The sequence below is a fragment of the Ailuropoda melanoleuca genome, chromosome 1, assembly GCF_002007445.2.
Source record: "Ailuropoda melanoleuca isolate Jingjing chromosome 1, ASM200744v2, whole genome shotgun sequence".
NCBI lineage: Eukaryota > Metazoa > Chordata > Mammalia > Carnivora > Ursidae > Ailuropoda > Ailuropoda melanoleuca.
The window spans coordinates 76714508-76738906 of record NC_048218.1 but is presented as its reverse complement, the minus strand read 5'-3'; the positions used below and the strand labels follow the sequence as shown (position 1 = coordinate 76738906).

Genomic DNA, 24399 nt, shown 5'->3' with positions numbered 1-24399 from the left:
CCTATCATCCTTGGTCACAAGGAAAGGAACTTGATGTGATCTACTTTAATCTCAGCTTTTAAGAGAACGTGTAAAAATCACGTCAATATCACACTTTTTCAGACATGAGATAACAGTCAGTCTCTCCCACCACCTTAGTCATCTCTACTGGTTTCCTTCCTCTTGAACCTCTGCTTGAGTCAGAAAGTCTGAAAGTCAGGTACCTCATACAGTTTTAGAACTAGAAGATTTCCAAGTGATTTCCTCATCTTCAAACTAGGAAACTGAGGCCTGGAGAGAGGAGGCAACTGACCTGAGGTCACAGAGCTCTTTTGAGATGGAGCCAGGACTAAATCCCACATCTCCCTACTTCTAGTCGAGTGCTCTGCTCTTAATTATCGATGATAATATGTTGAGTATGCACAGGGAGTGATGGTCTCTCCAGTGTGCTTTGGAACCACAGCAAGTTTTATGGAACAGGAGAACATGCCAGGCTTTCTGCAATCCATGTGGCAACCTCGTGGAGTAAGGATTGCTTAATATGCCTTTTAAAATATCCATACACTGCACGTAAATACACTGCAAACACTACCTAATTATATCTGCACGTGAATATACCAGCATTATCCATCTCATAAGAACTGCCATTTGCGAGCATCCACTATATTCTAATGCTCCCAATGACTCTCTGAGGTTGGGGTGTTAATATGATGGTTTTTCAGGTGAATAAACTGCGGCTCAGAAGGCACAGGGCCGGTGAGGTAGAGTCAAGATTGGGGGCCCAGTCTTCCTGGCTCCAAAGCCAATGCCATGTTCACACAGTCGCCACCTTCCTACAGCGTATCTCAGACCCGCTCCTGTGCCCCACCCACCGACAAGCCCCAAACATTTCAGATGACTGCCGATGGTGTGCAATGAACTTGAGATATTGGTGTGGAATTCCTTGACTATTCAACTTAGTTATCTCATCAGTTAACTTGGAAAGTATCTCCCCCATTTACTGGTACGTTTTCCCTACCTAACGCACCTTATAGACAACATGGCAAAGGAAGACCCTCACATTTGCTGGTAAGTTACAGTGTTTGATCTGTAAACATAAATAAACAAATAGAAAGAATAACATTCTGAAAATATTTATTCATTAGTCATAATTTTTAAAACTGTTGTACCAAAACATGTTTATATTAAGAGACTGTCTGAAAATCTTTTCAGTGATAATGTCTGAATTATCTAGTATATGATTCTCATTCTTTGCAGTAGAAATATTAAATTAACAAAAAAAAGGAAACATACTTTATTATCAATGTAAAAAAACATACAGTATGAAAATCTTGTGTTTTCTTTGACAGCACTTCCAAGAAATCAAAACAGTTGTCTTACTACTTTTGAATTTATGTCTCTGAAATTTATCTTGGTTATTTAAGAGTTGCCAGTAGGAGAGCCATTGCTTTCCTCATCAAAACCTATGGAAAATGAGAGATCCTTTTTTTTGCGTATGATAGAACCAATCACTGAAAAAAAAAAAAAAGACTAGCTGTGAAATTTAAAATGAGAACTTTTTGCAGTAAAGCTGGATACAGCACTTGGTTATAAATTCTTTGCATAAATAATTTTTAATGCATATATTTTTAAAATGTATTTTTTGATTTTTTAAATAGGAAAGAAATACATGGATTAAGTCAACATTTGCCTTAATAAAGAAATATCTATTTTCTAAGTTAGAGTAGCATTTATATACCAAAAATGTCTCTGGCAGTACCTCGCAGAGCCTGGGATCTCCGCCCGCAGTGCTGCCTGCTCCCGTCCAGCCCCGGCGGGTGAACAGGTAGGTCCCCTATTTCACACACAGTAGCCCAAGAAGCAGGGGTGAAGCTGTGGGAAGTGAGCGAGACCTTCGTGGTTCCTGCCACCTAGATGCCACCATCTTCCTTACCAGACAGAGCTTCCTATTTTGGTGGGTGAGTCATCCAGTTATTCTCCATGATCTTTAGCTGAAGTTCCTCTTTAAGGGAAGGCTTCTTCATGGTTGGCACCAGACCTACCCTTAGCAGTCGTCTCCGAATGTTATGTTGGTCGTTCCCTGAGCTTCAGTTATCTTTACTCTGCCAATGTCTGCTCTTAGATTTGAAAAACACCAGTAGATTCTCATGGTATCAAAATGTAAGCACCTGAAGAGCAGGACTCATGGCTGATTCACTCTTTATTCCTATGCCACTTGCCCTTTATATAGCAGCCTTTTAATAAATGTTGAAAGAATGAATGAATGATGAGTAAGTGTTGAAAGAATGAGTGAATGACTCCCCTTTGAGAGCTTTCTGGACTCAGCAGACATCTGTTCTAGGACCAATTCCTTTAGTCATTAATTCAACAAATGTTCAGTGAGTGGCTCTACCTGAAAGAAAAGGTGAAATCCTGTGTATGGAATGGGAATGTTTATGCTGGAAGACTCATGCTTTCTTTTCCTTCCTTCCTCCCTCCCTCCCTTCCTTCCTTCTTTTTTTCTTTTCTTTTCTTTTCTTTTCTTTTCTTTTCTTTTCTTTTCTTTTCTTTTCTTTTCTCTTTTCTTTTCTTTCTTTTCTTTTCTTTTTTCTTTTCTTTTCTTTCTCTTCTTTTCTTTTTTCTTTTCTTTCTTTCTCCCTTTCTTTCTCCCTCTCTTTCTCTCTTTTTCTTTGTTCATTTACTCCATTAATTATTTATTTGGTACTCTCTATGCTAAGAACATGCAATAATTGAAGGCATAGATATGAAAAATGGATTTAGACTGGAAATCCCCATATTCCAACCTGACTTGACCCTTAATAGCTGTGTATTTATGCAGCTTTTATAACCTCTCTGATCCCCTGTTTCTCATTTGCAAAACAAGGAAAATACAAGTATCAACATCCTCATTTAGCTGTAAGGATAAAGAAGATCACACATGTTAAGTGCTCAGTAAATCTTAGCCACTGGCTAGCATCATTTCCTTGGTAGGTGAAACAAAGTAGAATTAGACATAATCCTTTTCAAGGAAACTGACAAATCACAAGCATATACATTAGTAGAATGTGAGGCACAAATAAAAATGCTAGGGTTGCTCAGATTAAGTATACCTGACTTACTACAGAGGAAATCACAGATAATTTATATTCTGAAGAAGGCTGCATTTAAGCAGGTTTGGATGTATAGCCGTATGGAGGAAAGGCATTCTAGGAGATAGAAATAACATAACCAATAAATGGAAGTATTAAAGAACAAGCCCATAATCTGGGCTCTTGAGTCACTGGGTGATTAATTTGACAGGACTATAAGAGACATAAAGGGTACATAGAGAGACAATTCTAGAGAGAAGGGTTGGGAATATCTTGGGGAGGACTTTGAAAACCAGTTAAGGGGTTTGTGTTCCATTCTATGTAGACGGGTATGTGTCTGTGAATTTGTATGCTTAATTCATTAGTTTCATTTTTGTTTTCAACTGTGGGTAGGTATGGACATCTGTATTCAAACCTTTTACATTTCAACTTATTCCTTCATGTTTCCAAATTTGATCACCTCCCAATGTGCTTTAGCATTTGTCATGTCACCTGAGTGACTCCGTAGCCTGTGAAGTAGGCCACATAGGGAGATGAGAAAACTCACATGAACAGGTAGGATGATGTGTCTGTGCCAAGAACTGCTTGGGTGGACTGGGATGTCGATGTCAAGGCTTCTAATTCCAAGACTTTCTGTTTTCTGAGGTGGTAGAATGCGAAGATACTACAAGAGGGGTGTCAAGGTCATGTTGCCTGAGTGGTGGAGGAGAGAAATTTTGATGACAGGGCCCTCCAGCCAGGGGACACTTCAGCCACCACTGGCTGCTTTCTTTTGCTGTGATACAGCAGTAAGTGCTATGCAAAGTGAAATCAGCTATCTCTCCTGGCTTGGCCCAGTGGGTACCTCTCTGCTGGCCTTATCCCAGGTTTCTTAAAAGGCTTCAAAAGAAATTGCTATTGACTGAACTCTGGGGTTATTTATAATGGAAACCCAGTCTCTCATTCCTCCCGTCCTCCACGGAAGAGTTGGGCTCTTAATCTGAACCTTGGGGAATCAGAGGCCCAGTTTGCTTTATTTAGCTTTCAGGACATTGGATTTTTTTTTTCCCCTGCAAAGAACTCAACGTTCTACTGAAAATAAAAGTGTCTGTGTCCCAATGTCTTGACCAATTGAAGTAACTCCCCTTCTTCTCCAAATTCCATTCTTTTATTTCCCAATGGTGGACATTGTCCCCTACTCCTTTCCTTAAGCAGTTGTATAAAAGAGCAGTTCAGATTAAGAACCAACTTTTGAGCACACCCCAGAGGCAATTTACTTAAGTGGCACACACACACACACACACACACACACACACACATACACACACACACACTAATTCAAGTGCATTTATCTGACAATTTATCTAGTTCATGAGGCCCAAGGAGAAGGTTCTGTGACTTTGTGTTCTTACTCTGTAGACTTGAACACTTGTCCTTGTACATAGTAAGTGCTCAATCATTTGTTGGTCAATGAATCAGTTAGTAGTGTACAATGTCTCTCTATGTGAAAAAGTACAGACCTACACTTTGTGGTCAATTACAGTGGTTTTCTTTAGCTTAAGTTTTTATATGTGTTTTTGTCTGTTTCCCATCCCTTCTCTGTTTCTCATACACACACACACACACACACACACACACACACGCTCATTACTAGTCAGTTTTTAAAATTGTGCTTATGTTCTATTTTGCTAGATACCTTGATGACCAGCCGCTCAAGTTTTTGACAAGTTTTATTTTGACAAAGGTGGCATAAAGTAATGTCAAATATGCTGTGTATATCTCTAAAAACTTATCATTTTCACTTAAAAGTAGTGTGACTTTAGTCAAGTCACTTAACTGCTTTGAGCTTCAGTTTCCCCATCTATAAAATGGAGATAGTAATGGTACCTACCTCTTTATAATTAAATGAGGTAATGAGGAATACAGTATTTAGCTCAGTCTTGGGACACAGAACATGTGTTCAGTGAATGTTTGCTAAGATGACAACAGTAATCTTTTTTTTTTTTTTTGTCTGGGAAAAAGAAATGACACCATGATATGTATGCATTTATAAGCTATAAGCCAACTTCTTTTTTTGGTGAGAGGTGAGACAAAAAAAAATCCAATAAACTATTTTAATTATTCATGCACTTATTATCTTAGACTACCCACTTAATCGAAGTATTTGAGAAGGCTCACAATAAAATAGTGTAAACAATATCATCATTAACATTTGGATTAAGAAAATCACAAGTCATTTATTGAAACCAAATAGTTATATAGTCTTTTATAGACTACCTGATGTTTTCCCAAACATTATCCATTCTAATCCTTAATTTTCACAACTCTTGCTATGAAGGCATTATCACTTATCCTGTCTGAGGGGGAGTAAAGTGACTCACTCTAGTTCTTACTGCTTAGTACATAGTTAAGAGATTCAGTCCAGGATCATTGTGCCATCTTCCCCCACTAGCAGAAGAGCTAGGAGTCAATTACCCCTTGGTATTTAAACCACTGGGTTCCCTTTTCCCAGGTTAGAGCTGTGCCAAAGGGGCAATAAGGCAATAATCAGTTCTGGCATTAGATCTGATGTAAATCCTGGCCCTACTACTTTCTAGCTGTGTAAACTGGGGCAAGTAAGACAGTTCTCTGAGCCTCAGCTGGCTAGCCTGTAAGATCAGAATAATGACATCTTGCCAATTTTTGTGAAGATTAAATGACACAGTGCTTACTCTGGGGACAGAAATGTGGAGCACAGGGCACATGACACCTGGCTATCCACAAGCCCAACTTTGAGACTTGAGAGTCTTAGCTGACAGAAGGTGTGACTCAAAAAGAAGATGTATGTGGGGAGAGAGAAGGTGGAGAAGGTGGGAGGAATGTCTAAACCTAGGTAAAAGGGAGGGTGGGGGGAGTTTATAGAAAGAATACAAGCCTGTGGCTACCCATCCCATTGGACCTGGAGGCTAGTCCAAAGGGTGGGGAAAACAAATGGAATGAGAATCAGGAGACCTGTGTTCTAGACTTTTTGTTGCTAATTCAATTGTATGACTTTGATCAGATTGCTCCCCTTTCTGGGCCACAGTTTACCATTGAAAAACAAAAGGACATCAAATAATCTGACCTCTAAGATTTCTTTCTACTTTGATATTCTCTCATAAATTCTAAGGAATTGGGGCTTCGCTGGAGGAAAAGAACAAACATGAAAAGGTTGAACCCAGAAGTTGTCAATGTGTCTGTTTTGTTCTTAAATGCTAGTCAATTTGAAATGTTGAGCACTTTACATTTTGTGTCTAAATACTTCCCCCACCTCTAGTTATATTCAAACCCTTAGGAAATAAAGATCATTATTTACCTTCATTTACCTTCATTCAGTTCTATATCCTATGTGTCGCAACAGACTGGGAAAAAAAATGTCATCTAAGTCAGGCCAGGGTTATATCCATGACCAGCTCTTTGTTACTATGTGATACAATAGGGAACTATGTTGGATCAAACATATCCAACTGGACTGTCACTTTAATGATCAAACTAGATCCAGCTAATTGTGAGAATGTCTCAGTGGTGCACAGTGCGGCTCCTACCAAAGCAAAGAGGGAACAGAGAAAAGCAGAAAGAGCAAGCGGGAGAGAAGTAGACGGGGTGGANATCCAACTGGACTGTCACTTTAATGATCAAACTAGATCCAGCTAATTGTGAGAATGTCTCAGTGGTGCACAGTGCGGCTCCTACCAAAGCAAAGAGGGAACAGAGAAAAGCAGAAAGAGCAAGCGGGAGAGAAGTAGACGGGGTGGAAGGAAGGAAAAGAACGAGGAGGAGGGGGAGGGACAGAAGAACTGACTCCTGGATTGCAATTCACAGTTCACAAAGCACCTAAACAAAATAATATCCCATCTTTTTTTTTTTTTTAAAGATTTTATTTATTTATTTGACAGAGATAGAGACAGCCAGCGAGAGAGGGAACACAAGCAGGGGGAGTGGGAGAGGAAGAAGCAGGCTCATAGCGGAGGAGCCTGATGTGGGGCTCGATTCCATAACGCCGGGATCACGCCCTGAGCCGAAGGCAGACGCTTAACCGCTGTGCCACCCAGGCGCCCCAAAATAATATCCCATCTTGATCATCATAATCAACCCGTGATTATTATACATTTGCTGAAGATGAAACTAAAGCCAAGAGAACGGAAGTGACTGCCAAGGCCATGTGAATTGATTTCATTCCAGGGGTCTTTCTTTTGACAAATCTCTTTCTATGTCATATGACAGGTTTGGGGGTATGTGTGTGTGGTCTTCCCCACTATTCTGTGTGAGCTCCTCAGGGACAAGACTGGATTATGTTCGAGTCTACTGTCCCTACAAAATCTGAGGTTCAACACCTCCCACATTGTAAGTGCTCCGTAGATGTGTTGTGAGTGAATGAACAAAGCCCCAAGTAGAGCACCTAAAATCTGATGCCGTAAGACTGGCCTTCTCCTTTCCCTAGTTTCATTTTCTTGGTGAAGGGCAGGACAAGGTGGGACCGTTTACTTAGACATGCCTATCCATCTTTTCAGGAATCAGCCCAAGGACTCAAGTAATGGCATTTAGTCATTTATGGAGCAGTNATCATGGAGTCCTATATACCTAGAGAAATTCTCGCACTGCTTATTTCATGCCATGAGGTGGCAAAGCAGGAATTGTTTGTGACTCATATTTTGCTGAAGAGAAGACTGAGGTCTGGGGAAGTTAAGTGGCTTGCCTGGGCTCACCCATGGGGTGGCTGAGCTCAGATTTGAAATCTTCTATGGAATCTCTGGGCCCTCAATGTTCTTTCTCTGTGTATCCTCCTGACACCTCACAACACCTCAGCCAACTGAATAAGGATAACGCCTGCCCATGCCCAAGCCGTCTGATAATGTGAGCACTCACAGAATCAAGATAATATGACACCCTTCCTACCTAAAAAAGATGTTCACATCAGTATAATCACTTTCGTGGACGACATAGTTAACACTTCTGTCTGTAAAATTACTTAATTTTCCCAGGAGGACAGGTAAACATCAGTTATTTGTGCGTGCTCAACAGCTTGGTGGAAATGGCCCCGTGATGGGTGATGGGATAGGACTTCTGGCTCTTCACATTTCCTGAACTTCATCCAGTTGACCGCTCACTTGGCCCTTCCACAGTGCCCTGAATTTTGCCATTCTTGGTAATGATCTCAGAGGGATGCTTTTGTGGTCATTGTTTCTATATCTGAGAAAAAATAAATTATTTTTTAAAGATTTTATTTATTTATTTGACAGAGATAGAGACAGCCAGCGAGAGAGGGAACACAAGCAGGGGGAGTGGGAGAGGAAGAAGCAGGCTCATAGCGGAAGAAGCCTGATGTGGGGCTCGATCCCATAACGCCGGGATCATGCCCCGAGCCGAAGGCAGACGCTTAACCACTGTGCCACCCAGGCGCCCCCCAAAAATAAAATTTTAACTCAAATTATTGTGTCAGAGAGAAGGTACATTGTCCAATAAAATAGTCAATATATGAAGAAAAATAGTTCACTCTGAATATTTTAAAAGAAATATTTATTGAATGCCTGCTGTATGCCACACACCTCTAAGCACTAGAGATACAGGAAAGGATGAATCCAATAGACAAAATCTCTGAGCCCATAAAGCTTATATTATAGTGGGACGAAATGGACAGGAAAGACACAGTTAGGAAATATAATGGGGTGCTGAGTGCTATGCAAAAGAATACATCAGGGGAAGGGAGATAAAAAAGCCATGGGTTCAGAAGGTTACTATTCAGTAGAGCTGAGATTTAAACCAAGGTCCATGGGAAGGAGCACACCTTATTCCTTATTGGCATCTGGAAGGGACGTGATTTGAAAAGATCTTGTCGTGGGAGTGTGCTTGAGTGTCCTGGGAACAGCAGGCAAGCCAGTGTAACTGGAGCAGGCTCCATGAAGGGAAAGTGGTTAGGAGATGAGGTCTAAGAGGCAGCAGGGGAGCCTACTGGGCATGGCAGGGCCTGAACAGGATTATGGCTCTGACTGAGTGAGAGAGGAAGTCACTGGAGCATTTTAAGCAGAGATGTCACATGACCTGACTTAGGTTTGTAAATGGCTCACCTAGTTACTATGTGGGGAATAGACTTGATGGGGTGGGCAGCGAAGGGAGGTGGGTATGGGAAGGAGAAAGGAGATGGATAAATAGTCTACTCCACAAGTTTAAGCTTGAAATGATTGTGGTTTGGACCATAATAGTCTATGCCGTTGGCCCCAAATTGAGAGAAATCTCTGAGCCAAATTAAGGGATAATTTGTCTTTATAGGCTTGAACTATGGATGAGAGTTCAGGAAAATGTAAACTCAATTTAAAATTATGTGCCTACTTCTGCCCCTCCAGAGTAATGCAAATAAATATTACCTTTGCTAAGTATATAGGCAATTTTTCCTTCCAACTGTGAAAAATTAAGTAACATTGTATATCATTTTTCTTGGTTCTTGTATGACTTGAATCATTAAATGGGTTGTGAACTGAATAATTTAGTGAATTGTTAAGTTGATAAAAAAGCAAAAGAAAATAACTCTCAGGACTCTGCAGAAGTTAATGATAAAGCTGAGTAACTGAAGTCGGAAAAGTTGAATATCGCTCAGGAGTGTAAATATTGTTTTCTTAAACATATGAAAGAGGCACAGGTCACTAGCTGTGGAAGAGAACCCATTTTGTTGATAAAGACGCTGAGACTCAAAGAAGATAAACTGTCCAAGTGTTACTAAAGTTGGACCAGAACCTCATCCAAACCTGTCTCACATGTTACCTCCTCCATAAAAAGTTTTCCTTGTAAACATGTCTTGTTGCTGATATGTTAGTGGGGTTCAAGGAGATTGTTTACGGCTGCTCCGATTAAAAACCCAGGCTTGTCCATTTCTTCAGCACCTAACAAGAACTGGCTCTCATCTGTGCTGTCCTGACCGCACCGTCTTGGTTCCTTGATCTTCTCTTTCTCTGACTCACACACTCGTAGCCTCACATAGCCCTATGGGAATTTGAGTTTTTCAGCTCTGTCTGCTTTTCCTTGGGGAATCTGTCTGCCTGGCTTGTTTCTGCTCACTCCACAGAGAGGGAGAAGCTAAGGAGATAACACCTGGATTTTATGGTGAGTTGGGAGAACCCCCCAGGCTTTATTCTTTTTGTTCCCTCACGAAAAGGATTTGCATCTTCAAGCCTTGGAATTTCACTAGGTAACTTTGTTCCCACTACTATATATTTATTTGTGCATTAATTTTCTGAGGAAAGAACACAGTGTGAATTTGCATGTCAGAAACTACATAGGGTTTTTTAAATTATGTTTTTGGGTACCACAACTTTGAAAAACAAATTGAGAACAAGGATCAGTTAACTTGGACAGGCACTAAAAAGCTAGCCGGCGCTAGACGCAGTAGCCCTGACACTTCCATCAATGCCATTTTCCCCCAGGGCCTCTGTGCTTTCTGACCTGTACAGCAAAGGGAAGAGGAGAGGAGACTGGGGCTTTGCTGGCAGGATCTGCGGGGGAATCTCAGAAGCTCATTCCTAAGACAACCATGTACCTGCCTGACTAGGTCTTCCCATCTCCAGGCCCTTTATTAAGTCCCATCCTCACCCGCAATCCCAGCATCCTCCCTCACAGTCTCAGATTCTGTGACTCCTGTTCACACCGATAAATACCTATGGAGACCTTCTCTTGTGCTCCCTGCTGTATTAGGCACCATGAAGCGACGGAAAAGAAACATCATTTCTTCCCCTAAGAAAAACTAACTGGAAAGGAGGCCTGTGTGCATTAGTGAAAAGTTTGCATTATGGATATTTTTTTAAAGGAATGAAGCTTTAGTGTCTTTATGCACCTTTAGTCATTCAAAATAAGCCCAGAAAGTGCTGCCTAAGAAACCACTTAGAGGAATGCTTTAATTAATCCACCGAAATGCTTTGAAATGAACAAATCAAGGGCTTCTTTGTAAATGGGGGGGATCAGAAACTCAGAAAACAATTGATTCTCTTCACTATTTTAAACATTTTTGTCATAGTTTTGCAATATTAATTTGTTCTGTTACAAGGGGAAAAATAACAGTCTAGAGATTTTTCGAGGGATCACATTTTCAGAATGATTGGAATCTAAAATCTGAAGAAGTACAATCCGTCTGCCTGGAATGCTCTGCTGCTCCTTTCTACTTGTCAAAACTCTAACGACCTTTGATGGCTGAGTTCAAGCATTGTCTCATTCAGAAAAATAGCAATTCCGTGCGGTTGCCTCTCCGCACTGCCTTCGAGCACTCGTGACCTGCCCCTTGCTTCACGGCAACTCGAGTCCATGCCATCTCTCGTCCCGGGCCGGGCTCCCTGGAGTGGGGGAATGTCTGTTTCACCTGCTCATCGTGTGTCTTGTGAGTAGCAGGTTTTTGGATGATGTTAGAGCAGCGGTCTGGTTGCCATTCTGTGATGGATGACTCTGTCAGTTCAGATACACGTTCAGCTGTTTCCAACAGAGACCCCAAATGATAATGGCTGAAACAAGCTAGGAATTTCTTACTTGTTTACGTAAAAAAAGTCACCCACAAAGAAACTAGGTCTATCCAGGTAGCACTAAAATATTTGGAAGCCAGGCTCCTCCGATCTTGTTGCTCTGTTATCTCTAGATGTTGCCCTTATCAATGTGGTATAAACTGGATTATCTACCTTATTTGTATCCCAAGACCACTGGAAAAAGAAGAGGGGGGAGTAGAGGTCCCTGACTTCCGTTGAAGGCACAACTGGGCAGTGATACACATTGCTTCAACTCATATCCCATTGAGAACTTCATCGTATGGTCCCGCTTAGCAAATGCTGTCCTAGAGCCCACTCCTAGGGCACGTGAGGGCCTGGCGTGTACATTTCCTCCCAGCTCTGTGTTCCGTGAGTCATGTTGTGGTGCTTAAAACTGGCTACAGGAGAATTAACACTTACAGATAATAATCAGGGCTTTTCGTTTTTTCTTCCAGAAGAGCTGATTAAAATTTACCAGTAATCCACTGCACCTAGCTGCAAGAGAAGCTAGAAGATGTAGTCTTTCTTTTGACAGCCGTGTTTCCAGCTAACAATTCTGTACACGGGAATAAGGAGCTGTATTTCTGTAGAAGCTACATATGGATATTTGGAAACCATTAGAAGTCCCTATAAACATGACATCATCCGGAAACAGGAAAAGCAAAATTGGAAAACCTGTTTTTAACTGTGAGAGAACAGATCTCCCTATAAGTGTGTGTAGGTGGGGCTTATCACTGCCATCTCCAGTCGTGGAGCACCGTGCGAGACGGAAGTTCAGCTCACCTGCGTGGACTCAAGCATAGACATCTGGGTGGGGGTTGCATGAGTCAAACTCTGCCATGACTGTTGGCGCTGTGTGAAAATGCAGCACCGGCTTCCACTCCTGCAAGTGTCCAGGCAGGAGCCGAACGATCCCTTATAAGGTCTCCAAAGAGGAGAATCCATCTGGAACGGAGGTTACCCTGCCCATCTCCAAGTTCATCCTTCAGCCTCAAGCACACTTCTCCTGATCCCTCAGATTCTTAGGGCTTCCAGTGCTCTCCTTTGCTGCACTCGCCACAGTTGTAATTAATGAGCACAGTCACTTGGTTCATGTCTGTCTTCTCCACTGGATTGTAGAAGCGGCGACTGTCTTGCCCCCTCACATTGGGTCTGCTGTGGGGAGCAGAGGGCACGGCCCCAGTGGGCACTCAGGAAAACAGGAGGGGAGTGGGGGACCGATGCTGCGCTTGTCAGCTTGTAAACTGCTCATGACAATTATTCTTTAAAAACAAGGTATTGAGATATAAAACAGAACAGAAAGCACGTGAAGGAAGTGGTACGGAATACTACCAGACATCGAGGGGAACTGAACTTGATTCCAAGCTTCCTGGAAACGAAGTATAAAAAGACAACACCCTGGGTTACCGAATTTGCTTTTTCTAATGGGACGAAACATGCGAAGCCCTCTGCAGAAGCCAAGTTTTCCCAGTGATTGATTACAAGGAGACTATTGTTTGTTCCCAGTTAATGTGTAAGCATGATCGAACCCCTCCGAACTCCAAACAAGACAGGGAAAGAAAAGCAAGCTCCCTCCACCCCTCTCCGCAGCTGTCCCACCCGCCCCAGTTCCTCCCCACTGGGGCTGCGCCGCTTGGCCTCTTCATTTCCCGTTCACGGACGGCTTACCACCCCTTGCTCCAGCTCTCTCCAATCCACCCCAGCTGCCATCATGTCACCAAAGGCAACAGCAAAATTGTCCAGGCTCTGTCTAAGCTCCCATCTTTATTGCAGTCGACATGTCTTAGTTATTTGAAGCTCTGGTCCTCGCTAGATCATGTCCCTTGGTTCTGCGACACCACACTGCTCTGATTTTCTTCCTGTCGTCCTTAATGTTCTTCCTCAGTTCCTGTGAAGGACTGCTTGGGCTCTGTTCCTCTATTAATGTTGGCATTCCTAAGGTTTTAAAAGTTTTTTTTCTTTGACTCTTTCATTTCTCACTCCACATACTTTCCCAGGAAAATTTCATCTGCTCTAATGGCTTTAACTGCTGTCTAGATTTTAATGACTCCCAATTTCAGATCATCAGGCTGGATGACCCACCCGAGCTTCAAACCCACGGATTTAACTTCCTTGTGGATACCGTGCATGCTCCTCAAACCCTCTTGCTCCAAATCGAGCCAATATTTTCCCTTCTTTGTAATCTGTTACTCTTCATGGGTTCCCTATCTCAGTGAAGGGCCCTGCCTTCTACCCCGCTTCTCACGATAGAAATCGTGTCATCATCTTTAACTCCTCCCTCTCTCTGAGTCCTCATCCCCTCACATTCAACCACCCAGTCCTGTCAGCATGACTCCACTGATCGCTATCATCCGTGTCACCATCATCGTGCAGGCCCCGGGGTTTTGCCACAAATCTTACTTAACCAGCTGTGCCCTAGACCTGCCCTCCAGAGTGGGCTTTCTGAAGCAACACTTGGAACTTGTACCTGCCCTACCTCAAACTTCTCAGTGGCTCTCCATGACCTTCAGGATAAAGTCCTAACTCCATAATGAGGCTTAAACAGCCCTGCCTGGTCTGGCTTCTTCTTACCTTCCAGCCTTACCTCCTCCTTATTTCCAAACCCCACTCCGACAGTCCACAGTCCCACCAGCCGCACCACATCTGCTCTCCCATGGCACTTGGCGCTCTCTTGCCTCAGGGCCATTGCATGTGCTGCCCTGTTCTCTTCCCAGCTCTCTACACATGTCCTGGATTGCTCCAATCCCTCTTCCACTCTCACCTTTTAAGTGACTTTATTCTTTCATGCATTCAGGAAATAGTTCCTGAGCAACCCAGTGTGTGCCAGGCACAACACAGGTACTTATAAATACAACAGTAGGCAAGGGACATGTGGCCTCTGTCCCTACGGTCCTAGTCCAAGAGGCTTTCCTTGATTTCCCAAGGCTGTGTGGGTCTCCCGTGGAACCCTGTCCTCAGCCCACATGACACTGTCTCCAGTGTATTTTAATAACTTTTAACCTAGGGTATAAACTAGATCAACAAACTTTCTGTAGAGGGACAGATGACAAACAACAAATATATTTGGCTTCTCAGGATATACAGTCTCTGTCCCAACTACACAGCTACTCAAGTGGTAGAGGGAAAGCAGCCACAGATAATACATAAATGAGGAGACACTGCTGTGACCCATGACTCTATTCACAAAAGCAGATGGTGAGCCAGCTTGGCCCATTGGGCAGAGTTTATTGACCCCTGGTCTAAAGAGCTAAACTACGATGTTCTTATTCAGCTTTGTATCCACAGTGCAAACGTGGTGCTCAACATAAAGGCTTCCCTATGAAAGTGTGTTGAATGAATAAGTGAATGGTAAGTGAGCAAATTAGGACAGACCTGTTTACTCTTTTTCCTGCGGCCATATCTCCTTGGTCACAATATGCTCCATAGTCACTCTGTGTAGTCACGGAACCCTCAGTGGGGTAGTTTTTCATCTGTTTTGCTTAGCAAAACTCTGGTGTTGAGCAAATACCGTGCCAGAAGTTTTGGTTCCTTTGGCGGTAGTGGTCAATTTTTGAGTCCTTTGTCACTCACTACCCCCCCGACCATTGTTTACAACACAGGTTTTTTTTTGTTTTTTTCCCCTAGAAATCATAGTTAAATGCTGGAATATCCAGATATACTTCATCTAATTCATTGCAGACTTAGTCATTTTATCCGTGTGTATATAGATACATTCCTCTGTTCCACAACTATTAATTTAAACCCACTTTAAGACTTCTCTGGAGCAGGTTGAATATTAGAAAAAATTCAATTAAATCTATGCATAGAGAATCTATTATGCATGGGGCGGTAGCAGAAACTTCAGCATGCAGTGGGGACAAAGATAACTCAGATAAGCTACTGTCACTAAGGGGCTTATAGTGCAGAGAGGAAATAGGAAATATGTAGGTGAATAAGTAATTCTGATTCAATGTAGAAAGTGCTAAGTTTCTTGAGGAAGGGATCAGCAAAGTGCTCTGGGACTTTCATAGGGAGTAAAATTTATTTTCAGCCAGAGATCAAAGAAGGCTTGGAGGGAGAAATGTGTAATCTGGACGTGGAAAGGTAGGTATTTGGATACTGAGAGGGCAGTAAAGGGCCTTCGAGACAGAGGAAAGTATAGGCATACCCGCAAGTTACTAGAAAGCAAGTTTTAATGAAGCTATGTCCAGGGACTGGCTGATAAAAGTGCAGCCAAACCCCTTCAAGAAGGCGCCAAGTCCATTCTGGTCCGGAATGCATTGATAATTGGGACATTATGCTCAGACACTGCAAATTGACATTCTGTCGTCATCTCCCTTGGAATAGAAACCCTGATCCTTTAAAGTAATTAGCACCAATTTGGAGCATTGGGTGCAAAAATAAATCACAAGTGTCCAAAAACAGATACACTAAGTTCAATGGTTAGGAAGCAAACGTTCTTATTAGCTCCGCCTATGTAAACAAAATCAGAAGCAATTAGCATTTAAAAATAGAAGAGAAAAGAAGAGTTCACAGTTCCCACTGGAAAATTATTATTTATATAAATGTCCACAATGATGACTTCCACTCACCCTTTCTGATTTCAGTCATGTTATTTCAATGGCTAAAGGATCAGTGTTCTTTTCTAGAAGTGAGGAGAGAGAGCGGTGATTCTATGCATGTTTCCCTGGTTGGAACCGAGAGATGTGTGTCTGCTGACAAACAGACAGGTAGGGATTCATCTCCTCTGTCCTACCTCTTCATTGTGCCTCACTCTGTCCTCTGGGTGGATGAGAAGAGGATTTGCTGTGTCTCGAGATTGTCAGAAGATCTGCCCCCAGAAGCCCACTTGCACAAAGCAGAGTTGGCCTTTGCTAACGGAATGCCTGCCTGTGGGAGAGAGCCCCAGTGTCCCATCCTGAAGAAGGGTAGCGGTTCCCATGGACTGACCAGTGCATATTCCAGAGATGCCCTTGCCGTGCTCTCTGTAACATGGCAGGCCTCAGTCCAAGATGGAGTCTCACTGTGGACCCCGGTTGTGAGGATGGGGAGGGAAAATAGCCATGGAGTAGTTGAGGCACTGAGGTGGAGATGTGGGAATGTTTGGTGAAATCAAGAACACCGGCAGCTGGCTCAACAGGACTCTTAGGTGAACTAGCTACGTCACTAACCTGCTATGGCAGCCTGGCCAAGCCAATTGCTCTTCTGGGCCAAATTTTCCTCATCCTTAAAATTAGGGGCTGAACTGGGTTATCTTCTTGCTTATTCCATATAGCTTTGTGGTGGCTGTTTTTTCCCTTTTATTTTTTTATTTTTTATTTTTTTTAAAGATTTTATTTATTTGACAGAGATAGAGACAGCCAGCGAGAGAGGGAACACAAGCAGGGGGAGTGGGAGAGGAAGAAGCAGGCTCATACCAGAGGAGCCTGATGTGGGGCTCGATCCCATAACGCCAAGATCACGCCCTGAGCCGAAGGCAGACGCTTAACCGCTGTGCCACCCAGGCGCCCCTGTTTTTTCCCTTTTAAAGACATAATTCAAGTCTTTCATCTGCCTCTTTCCATCCACTTGCTTAGAAAGATGGGGTGAATGGAAGGCTGGTGGTGTGGGGTATAGGACTCAAGTATTTTTCTATTCCTCATATAAAATGTGTGAAAATCATCCGCATTCTTTGTTCCCTGAAAGACTGTGGCTTTAGGAACACAAGACTGACTTGGAGAATGCAGAAGTTCCACTTGGCAGGGGCATAGCAGAACCCACCTGACTGCCATCAGTCTGAGAAATAACCATCACATTTAAAGTTGGCGGGACTTTGGAATAATTAAGCGCTAAAGGCGAAAGCATTTGCTCAGAGTGTTATGGTAAAGACAGCTATAGTTCCACCTCTTGGTTCTAAATCTTCTTTCTGCCATGTCTTTCTTCCTCTAACTTTGTGATGTCTGACCAGGAATTGGGGTTGAGGGACTGATGAACATATGTCCACTTCAAATAAAAATATCAGTAGAGTTTTGTGGTGGCTGGGAGGCAGGAAGTGGATTAAATCTTGGACCATTAGTTTTTGTTAAGGCTTCCTTCATTTTTTCATACTTCCTTTTCCCCAAGTTTCTTCTTTCCCCTTGGATTAATATCAGTCACCCTGGCCAAACTTGCATATACAATTTTTTTTTTTTTTTGCAAAATTTAAGAGCCCCGATATCTCCTTCTTGTGTATCTTTCCATCTACCAGTCGGTGTCTACTCTAACACCTCATCCACACTTTCCTCAGCAATTACATCAAGCTTTTCTAAGTTCCTTGTGCACAGGTCCATCTCCTCCGTTAAGCTGTAGCTATTTGAGAACTGGAAACGTCTTCGTATCCCTCTTTCCAAGCCCAGAAATTCTGCTCAGTTGTTTATTGAATAAATTGATGGAAGAAAGAGGCATTTCATCTGTATCCAGACTGTGCCATAGAAGCTTAGTAGTAGCCTCCATTTTATCCTTTAAAAGAACTCAGGCACAGTCAGAGAATGGGAAGATCTGTCTTAGAGGCATCAGATCCCCTCCCTTATGTCCCTATGGCTGTAAACTCAGTGCTCATCCATGACCGCTCAAGTGTGATCGGAGTACACAGAGGAATTCTGCCCAGGCTTACGAGATGGGGGGAAAGAGCAAGAAGCCAACTCCTAAAACTTTGGGTTGCCAGTCTCAGCATGAGAGCATACCAGAGCCAACCCCCACTGGCTTTGGCCAGGGGCCTGAGTCTGTTTTCTGTGCATCAGCGTTGGTCAACCTGGCCACTGGGAGGGGATCCTGGCATGGGTCCAGCACAGGCATGGTACCTAACACAATTTTGGGTAGAGTGGGAGACTGTAAGGCCTCTTTGCTCAGAGCTTGGAGGAGGAGAAGGAGGGGGAGATGGTACAAAAAATTATCTGACTTCTGTCCAACAGGTAAGGCAGGAGAGCAAAGGGGAACCTTCTCAAATGTTGGTGAAAGAAGAGTTGGCATAGGGATGGGGAGGGAGAGGAAGTCCTTGTGGACAGGAGAGAGAGAAAGTGTCTGGACTGAGGGTGGAGGAATGAAGAGAGAACAAACCAACATGGAAAGAAGGGAAGGAGGGAGGAAAGGAGTAAGGGAGGGATGGAGGAAGGGAGGAAGGAAGGAAGAGAGGAAGGAAGGAAATATGAGAAAAAGAGAAAGGTGCAGATATCCAGAGAGAGCATCAGAACTAAATGGGGAGTGAGAGAAAAACTGGAGGACAGGAAAGAGAAGTGGAGAAACAATGAAGGAGTGTGGGTGCACGCACAGGACATGGACAACTTAACGCCAGCCTGACCTGCTCAGCTCAGGAGACTTTCTTTTGTGAGTCTGGCACAGGGAAGATCTGTACACAGAGGAAAATGTGCTGACTCCTGCCCAGGGCCTGTCGGAGGAGAGAACAGATCAATTAACCTGGGTGGGGCTCTCCTATGCCAGGCCTGGCACTGCCAGTTCTCGGTACCTGGCCAGCCCAGGCCCGGCCAACGACTCTCACATGATTGCTAAGCCGTTAAAGGGCCATCAGCTGCAGGGAAGAATCAGCTCTTTGCTCTGAGAAAGACCCTCTTCCTGTGCTGATGTCCCCTCCACTGGCCTGGCCACCACCGATCTGCCAGGCCCAATCCTGCACCCAGTTAGACCATTCCCCTTGGCCTGGGGAAACTGGCCATTGGGAATCTGAACAGACTTTGAGGACCCTCTGGGGGTCAGCAGAGCCTGGTTCATCCAACTGATGGAATGATCCTGGGGCATATTTGTGGGTGGGGCAGACGCATCTGGAACAGAATGTTCCCATAGATCTTGAGGGTGAGGGGCGTGACTGATGCCATTTCAAGGACAAGCACGTTTTCCAGGAAGGCCACATTTGAGCACAGCCTTAAAGGTTGAGTAGGACCCACCGGGCAGGCAGAGAAAGCCGAAGGATCCTACAGCATGGGCAGCTTGGGTAAAAGTGGAAAGGTGCTCATCTGGAAGCTGAATGGTAGCAGACCGGCAGGCCTGGCAACAAATAAGGCTGGGGTGGTGGTGGGTCCAGATAAGGACAAATATAAAGGCACAGAGACACTCAACATTTTAGTCAAAAGGGAGCTTAGAGATGATACAGATCATTTTTCTCATTGTATTTTTATTTTCAATTTTGTGTGTGTGAAGCAGACTTTATTGAACAGTGCCTGAGGTTGGACATGGAGGAAGGGACATGATACCAACTCAAATTGTTTTGCACTCATATGGTGTTCCTCTTCTCTTAAGAGACTGACTGCTTTACCTCGTGTGGTGGCCAGCCTCTGTCTCCTTGGTGGCTTTTCTCTCTTAGGGGCCTTTGCTCCCATCTCAAGTCCTCATCCACCCCTCCAGACAGCCCCTGGCCTCCTCAGCTGTCTCTGCTGGGCCTCCCCAAGGTACTGATGGGTATCAGGGAAGACCAGAACTTCCCAGCCTCCTGCCTCGGAAGGCAGCTGTTTGCTTGTGTTTGAAAAGTTCAAAAAGTAATAAAAAGTTAAAATTCCCCTTATGCAGTTTTTGTAAATATTACAAATGGAGGGAAAGTTTCCTCGTTTAGTCTGTTAACATTTATCAGTCAAGATATCCTTCTCCATATATGTGTGTGTGTGTGTGTGTCTGTGTATACATATATATGTATGTATTTATAGAAAAGGAATTATGCCTCACATATTGATCTGTTTTTTTATTTAAAACTATATTGTGAAAAAATGTCCTACTCCATGCCTCTTGTGCAGTCTAGTCCGTAGACTAGATACATCGTAAGTTTTCAACTGCTTTTTGTTAATAGCCATTTATGATGATGATTCACCCCCTTTGCCTTTACATGTGAGGCCTCTGCAAACAACCTTGCATGTAAAGCCTTATGTACTCTTGCTATTACCTTTATAGGATGGATTCCTAGAGGCTAGTTTGCTAAATCAAAGAATACGCACATTTCCCATCTTACTAGGAATTCCGTCGTTCCTTTGAAAAAGGCTGTACTGGTTGATACTCCAATGGACAGTGGAAAGTGCTTCCTCCACGCTCAGCCTCCTGCCCGGGAACTGCCTCATCACTTGATGGATGAAAAGATGCCACAGAGGGAATTGGCAGCTGTCTAATCATACCCACGTAGGTATTGGCCACGCTACGTGCACCAAGCTTTCAGATCTGCGGTCACTACGCGAGATAATGCATGTAAAGTACTAAGGATAGTGCTCGGCACAGTGTAAGTGCTCACTAAATAGTGGTTGTTGCTCTTATTAAAGCATGCTGCCATGGTAGGGACCTACCAGAAGCTTCCATAGCTGGTTCTGTGTGGAAGATGAACTGGAAAGGAGAGAGAAGAGAGGTCGGGAGGCTCCAGCAGCTCCTTCCAGACTGAGTGAAATGCCCCTTCTTCTGTGCTCCTAGCACCACCCTCACCTCTTCCCGTTCAGTGTAATTAGTTGATTCCTCGTCCAACATAATACTGTCCCTGGAGGACAAGAGGTATGTTCTCTGCCATCAGAGAGTGATGACCTATGGGCTGGGATGCTGTAGTCTCCCTCATATACCCAGAGGGAATTTGAAGCCATAAACTTCTGAGTTTGAGACTCTCTCACTCTATTAGTGTTTTAATGCCTGAAAGTTACCAAGGAGAGAGAGACAGTCATGACACCATAAATTATCATGTGAGTTTCCTCTCCTTAATGAGGACGCAGCCTCTTTAATGGAGGAATCATATCTCAAGCTTCTTTTATCATGTTTTCCACCATGACAACTAGTGTGCTGAGGAAGGCACGCAGGAGGCCCTGGATACATACAAAGTGGGGAAAAGTAACAGAACCGGTGTTTGGTGCGATTTAAGGAAACCCGTCCCTTTGCTTTAGAGTCATGTGTGCTTTGTGTTGACTGATGAAATCACCATGTGGCTATTTAGCTAAAAGGCCAGTTCGCCTTTGCAGAGCGTTGACCACACTGTCAGGACTGCCCTGAGAACGGTGCTGCCCTCTGCGTCACCCTCACCAGGCCGTGCCCCACACGCTTCAGCGGCAAGCTGTGCCTCCGGGTGGGCCAGAAAGGAATGTCTGGGGAAATGGGATTGTAGAAGGTAACAGCCACTGGGAGAATTTGGCCCCAATGCTGAGGACTCTTCAATCAATATGCATGACTTTCAGAATTCCTATTTTAATCAGCGAAACGGAAATGAAATTCCAATGTAGCTTTTAGTTTAAAAAAAAATTACAAGTGGTATATGATATTCATGCATACCATTTCCTCTGAAATTCTTTTTAAGAATTGAAGAAAATAACCATATAACATACTGGAAAGAACACTAGCCTAGGCGTCCAGAGATTTAATTTCATGCCCTAAATTTATCACCTAGTAGCTATGTGATCAAAAGCAGTCACTTCCCCCCATCTTACCTCATTTCACTTATATATAGAATGAGAGGTTTGATGCTATGTAAGCTCCCCTTCAACCCCTGGTAATAAGTGAGTCCATAATTCCCTAATTCGTGTTGAAGACCCATCCATCCATCCATCCATCCATCCTTTTCGCAAATATTTATTGAATTTCTTCTTGTCCTACGTCCATGCAATTCGAGGCTTCTCCTTGAGTTGGTAGATTGATGGCATCATCCTCCTTCCAAGCACCAGATTCAACATCTTGTGTAAATTCCGACCCTCTTACTCTCTCACCCACCTCACCTTCAACCAGTCTGCAGTGTTTATTCTTTCTCTGTGTTTCTCTGGTCCATCCCATTCTTTCCACGCCTACTCCACTGCTCTCCTTCCAGTCTCCCCAGCTCACACTTGAGCCGCTACAAAACTTCCGAAGTGAACTCCCAGCCTCAATAATTTTCCTTCCCGATCCACTCTACATGCCATGCCTAGAGTTACCCCTAGTCTTTCATTTTAATCAACATCTTTTGAAGGCTTGTTGAATGTAGACGCTGTGCCTGGGCCCTTAAGGAGCTCACAATCCAGAGAGGAAGGCAGACAAAATCAGAGGATAAGGACAATGTGATGCTGGGCTGCCATGATGGAGAAGGGCTCAGAGGGTTGGATTTCTTCCTTTCTCTGGGTAAGAGCTTCCTCCTCAGTTTTTCCCTCTTCTATCATCTCACAGCACTTTTATTCATGTCTTCTAGCATCTCACTCATCACATCCTTTCACCATTCATTCTCCACTTTCTCTCCTCAACCAGACTGTGAGCTCCTTGATGGCAGGGATCGTAATCAACTCAAGCACTCCTTCTCAGTCATAAACCTTGGATGGCTCCTTGTTGCCCTCAGGGGAGAGTCTAAACCTTTATATTGGCCGCTTAAGGCCCTTAAGTGTTTGGATCTATCTTTCCAATTAAATGTGCTAATCAGCCCATATTCCGTCCCATCCCAGTCCCAAACCCGCTTCCTCCCACCCTGACATAACCTCTAGAATCACCTCTCTTAGGTACACAGCAGTTTGACCATACCTAGTACTTTCACATTCACTGCCTTTGGGTAAGCCGTTCTGTTCTTTCCCTCTTCTGCGAATATCCAATACACTTTGTCCCCCCCCTCCCCTTTCTCCCCCACCTGCAGGATTTGCCTGGAGGGTCCTATCCTCTTTTAAGGTCTAGTCGAAATTCTACTTTTTTCAAGAACTTGCAGAGAATCAGATCTACCACTCAGAATTAATTTTTACCTGCTTTCAAATATTCCTTACAGCAAATGTTCTAGCACACGGGTAGTCTGTTGTCTGGCAGAGGTTTTCGTGAACTTTTCTGCGTATTTCCTCTATTATGAGCTCCTGGGAAGAAGCGCCCACGTCACTTGGTTGTTGGGATGCCCGACACAGGCTCGTTCTGTACTGAGCAGTTACCATATGCCACGTACCGCACAGGCTTTATGACATTTCATCCGCACAGCAGACTAGGAAATTGGGCTCAGATAGAGGCTAAGTAACCTGCCCAGGGCTCCAGCAGGCACACGACACAATTAGATGTGAGCACAGGTACTTCATAACAAGCAGCCTACACTGCTTCTCTACAAGCAGGCACGACGAACGCTGATGGTTTTGTAGCCATTTAAAGGAGAGATTGAAGATATACTTAACAAGCAGATCCTGATTCCCCAGGGAGATCTCTCTCTCTTTCTCTCTCTCTCTCTCTCTCTCTCTCTCACTCTCTTTTTATTTAAATTCAACTTAATTAACATATAGTGTAGTATTAGCTTTAGAGGTAGAGGTCAGTGATTCATCATTTGCATATAACACCCAGTGCTCATTCCATCTTGTGCCCTTCTTAATGCCCAGTTACCCCATCCCCCCACCCCCTCCCATCCAGCAACCCTCAGTTTGTTTCCTAGAGTTAAGAGTCTCTTATGGTTTGTTTCCCTCCCTGTTTTCACCTTATTTTTCCTTCCCTTCCCCTATGTTCATCTTCTAAGAGGGTTTCTTTTTTTTTTTATTTTAATGAGTTGGCATCTGATGTCGCCCTTGAAGACTGAGTAGAAATTTGACAAAGTAAAAAAGGTAAGCGTATTAAAATTTGAGAATAAAATTTGAGCTATGCCCCTGATAAAGTGAATGAAGAGTGTTTGAGTGAAAAAGATGGGAGTGATTTACTGACTTACTTCACCAGCGAGACTGTAAGTAACTGAGGGAAGGACATGTCCTGGTCTAGCTTGGGCTATACCTCTAAGTCTAATACAGAACACAGGTTGAATCAATATTTTGTAGAAACTAACCTACTCGATAAGTACTATCCAAGCATTTTCTGTGTTCATATAATTTTAAATTCACTCTTGGCTAGAATGCTACACCCCCTCCCTGCCTTTGTGAAGGCTTTAAAAGCCCAAACCCAAACTTTCAGACCCTGAAAGTGAAACCTCCAGGGGCTAGAAATTTCAC

At 43.5% G+C, this 24399-nt stretch overlaps 1 long non-coding RNA gene across 5 annotated transcripts in view; it reads left to right on the top strand.

Moving 5' to 3' along the window:
• The window catches only part of LOC117802395, a 62628-nt gene that overhangs the window by 30670 nt on the left and 7559 nt on the right, over positions 1–24399 (top strand). The window contains exons 4-9 of one of the 5 annotated variants that reach the window (XR_004625765.1): positions 1736–1937; positions 11998–14890; positions 16171–16251; positions 17207–17382; positions 20493–22591; positions 23967–24021. This is a non-coding gene — a long non-coding RNA (uncharacterized LOC117802395). Of the gene's footprint in view, positions 1–1735; positions 1938–11997; positions 16252–17206; positions 17383–20492; positions 22592–23966; positions 24022–24399 lie in introns of all 5 variants that reach the window. The other 4 variants (XR_004625766.1, XR_004625763.1, XR_004625764.1 and 1 more) reach the window with 4 other exon arrangements.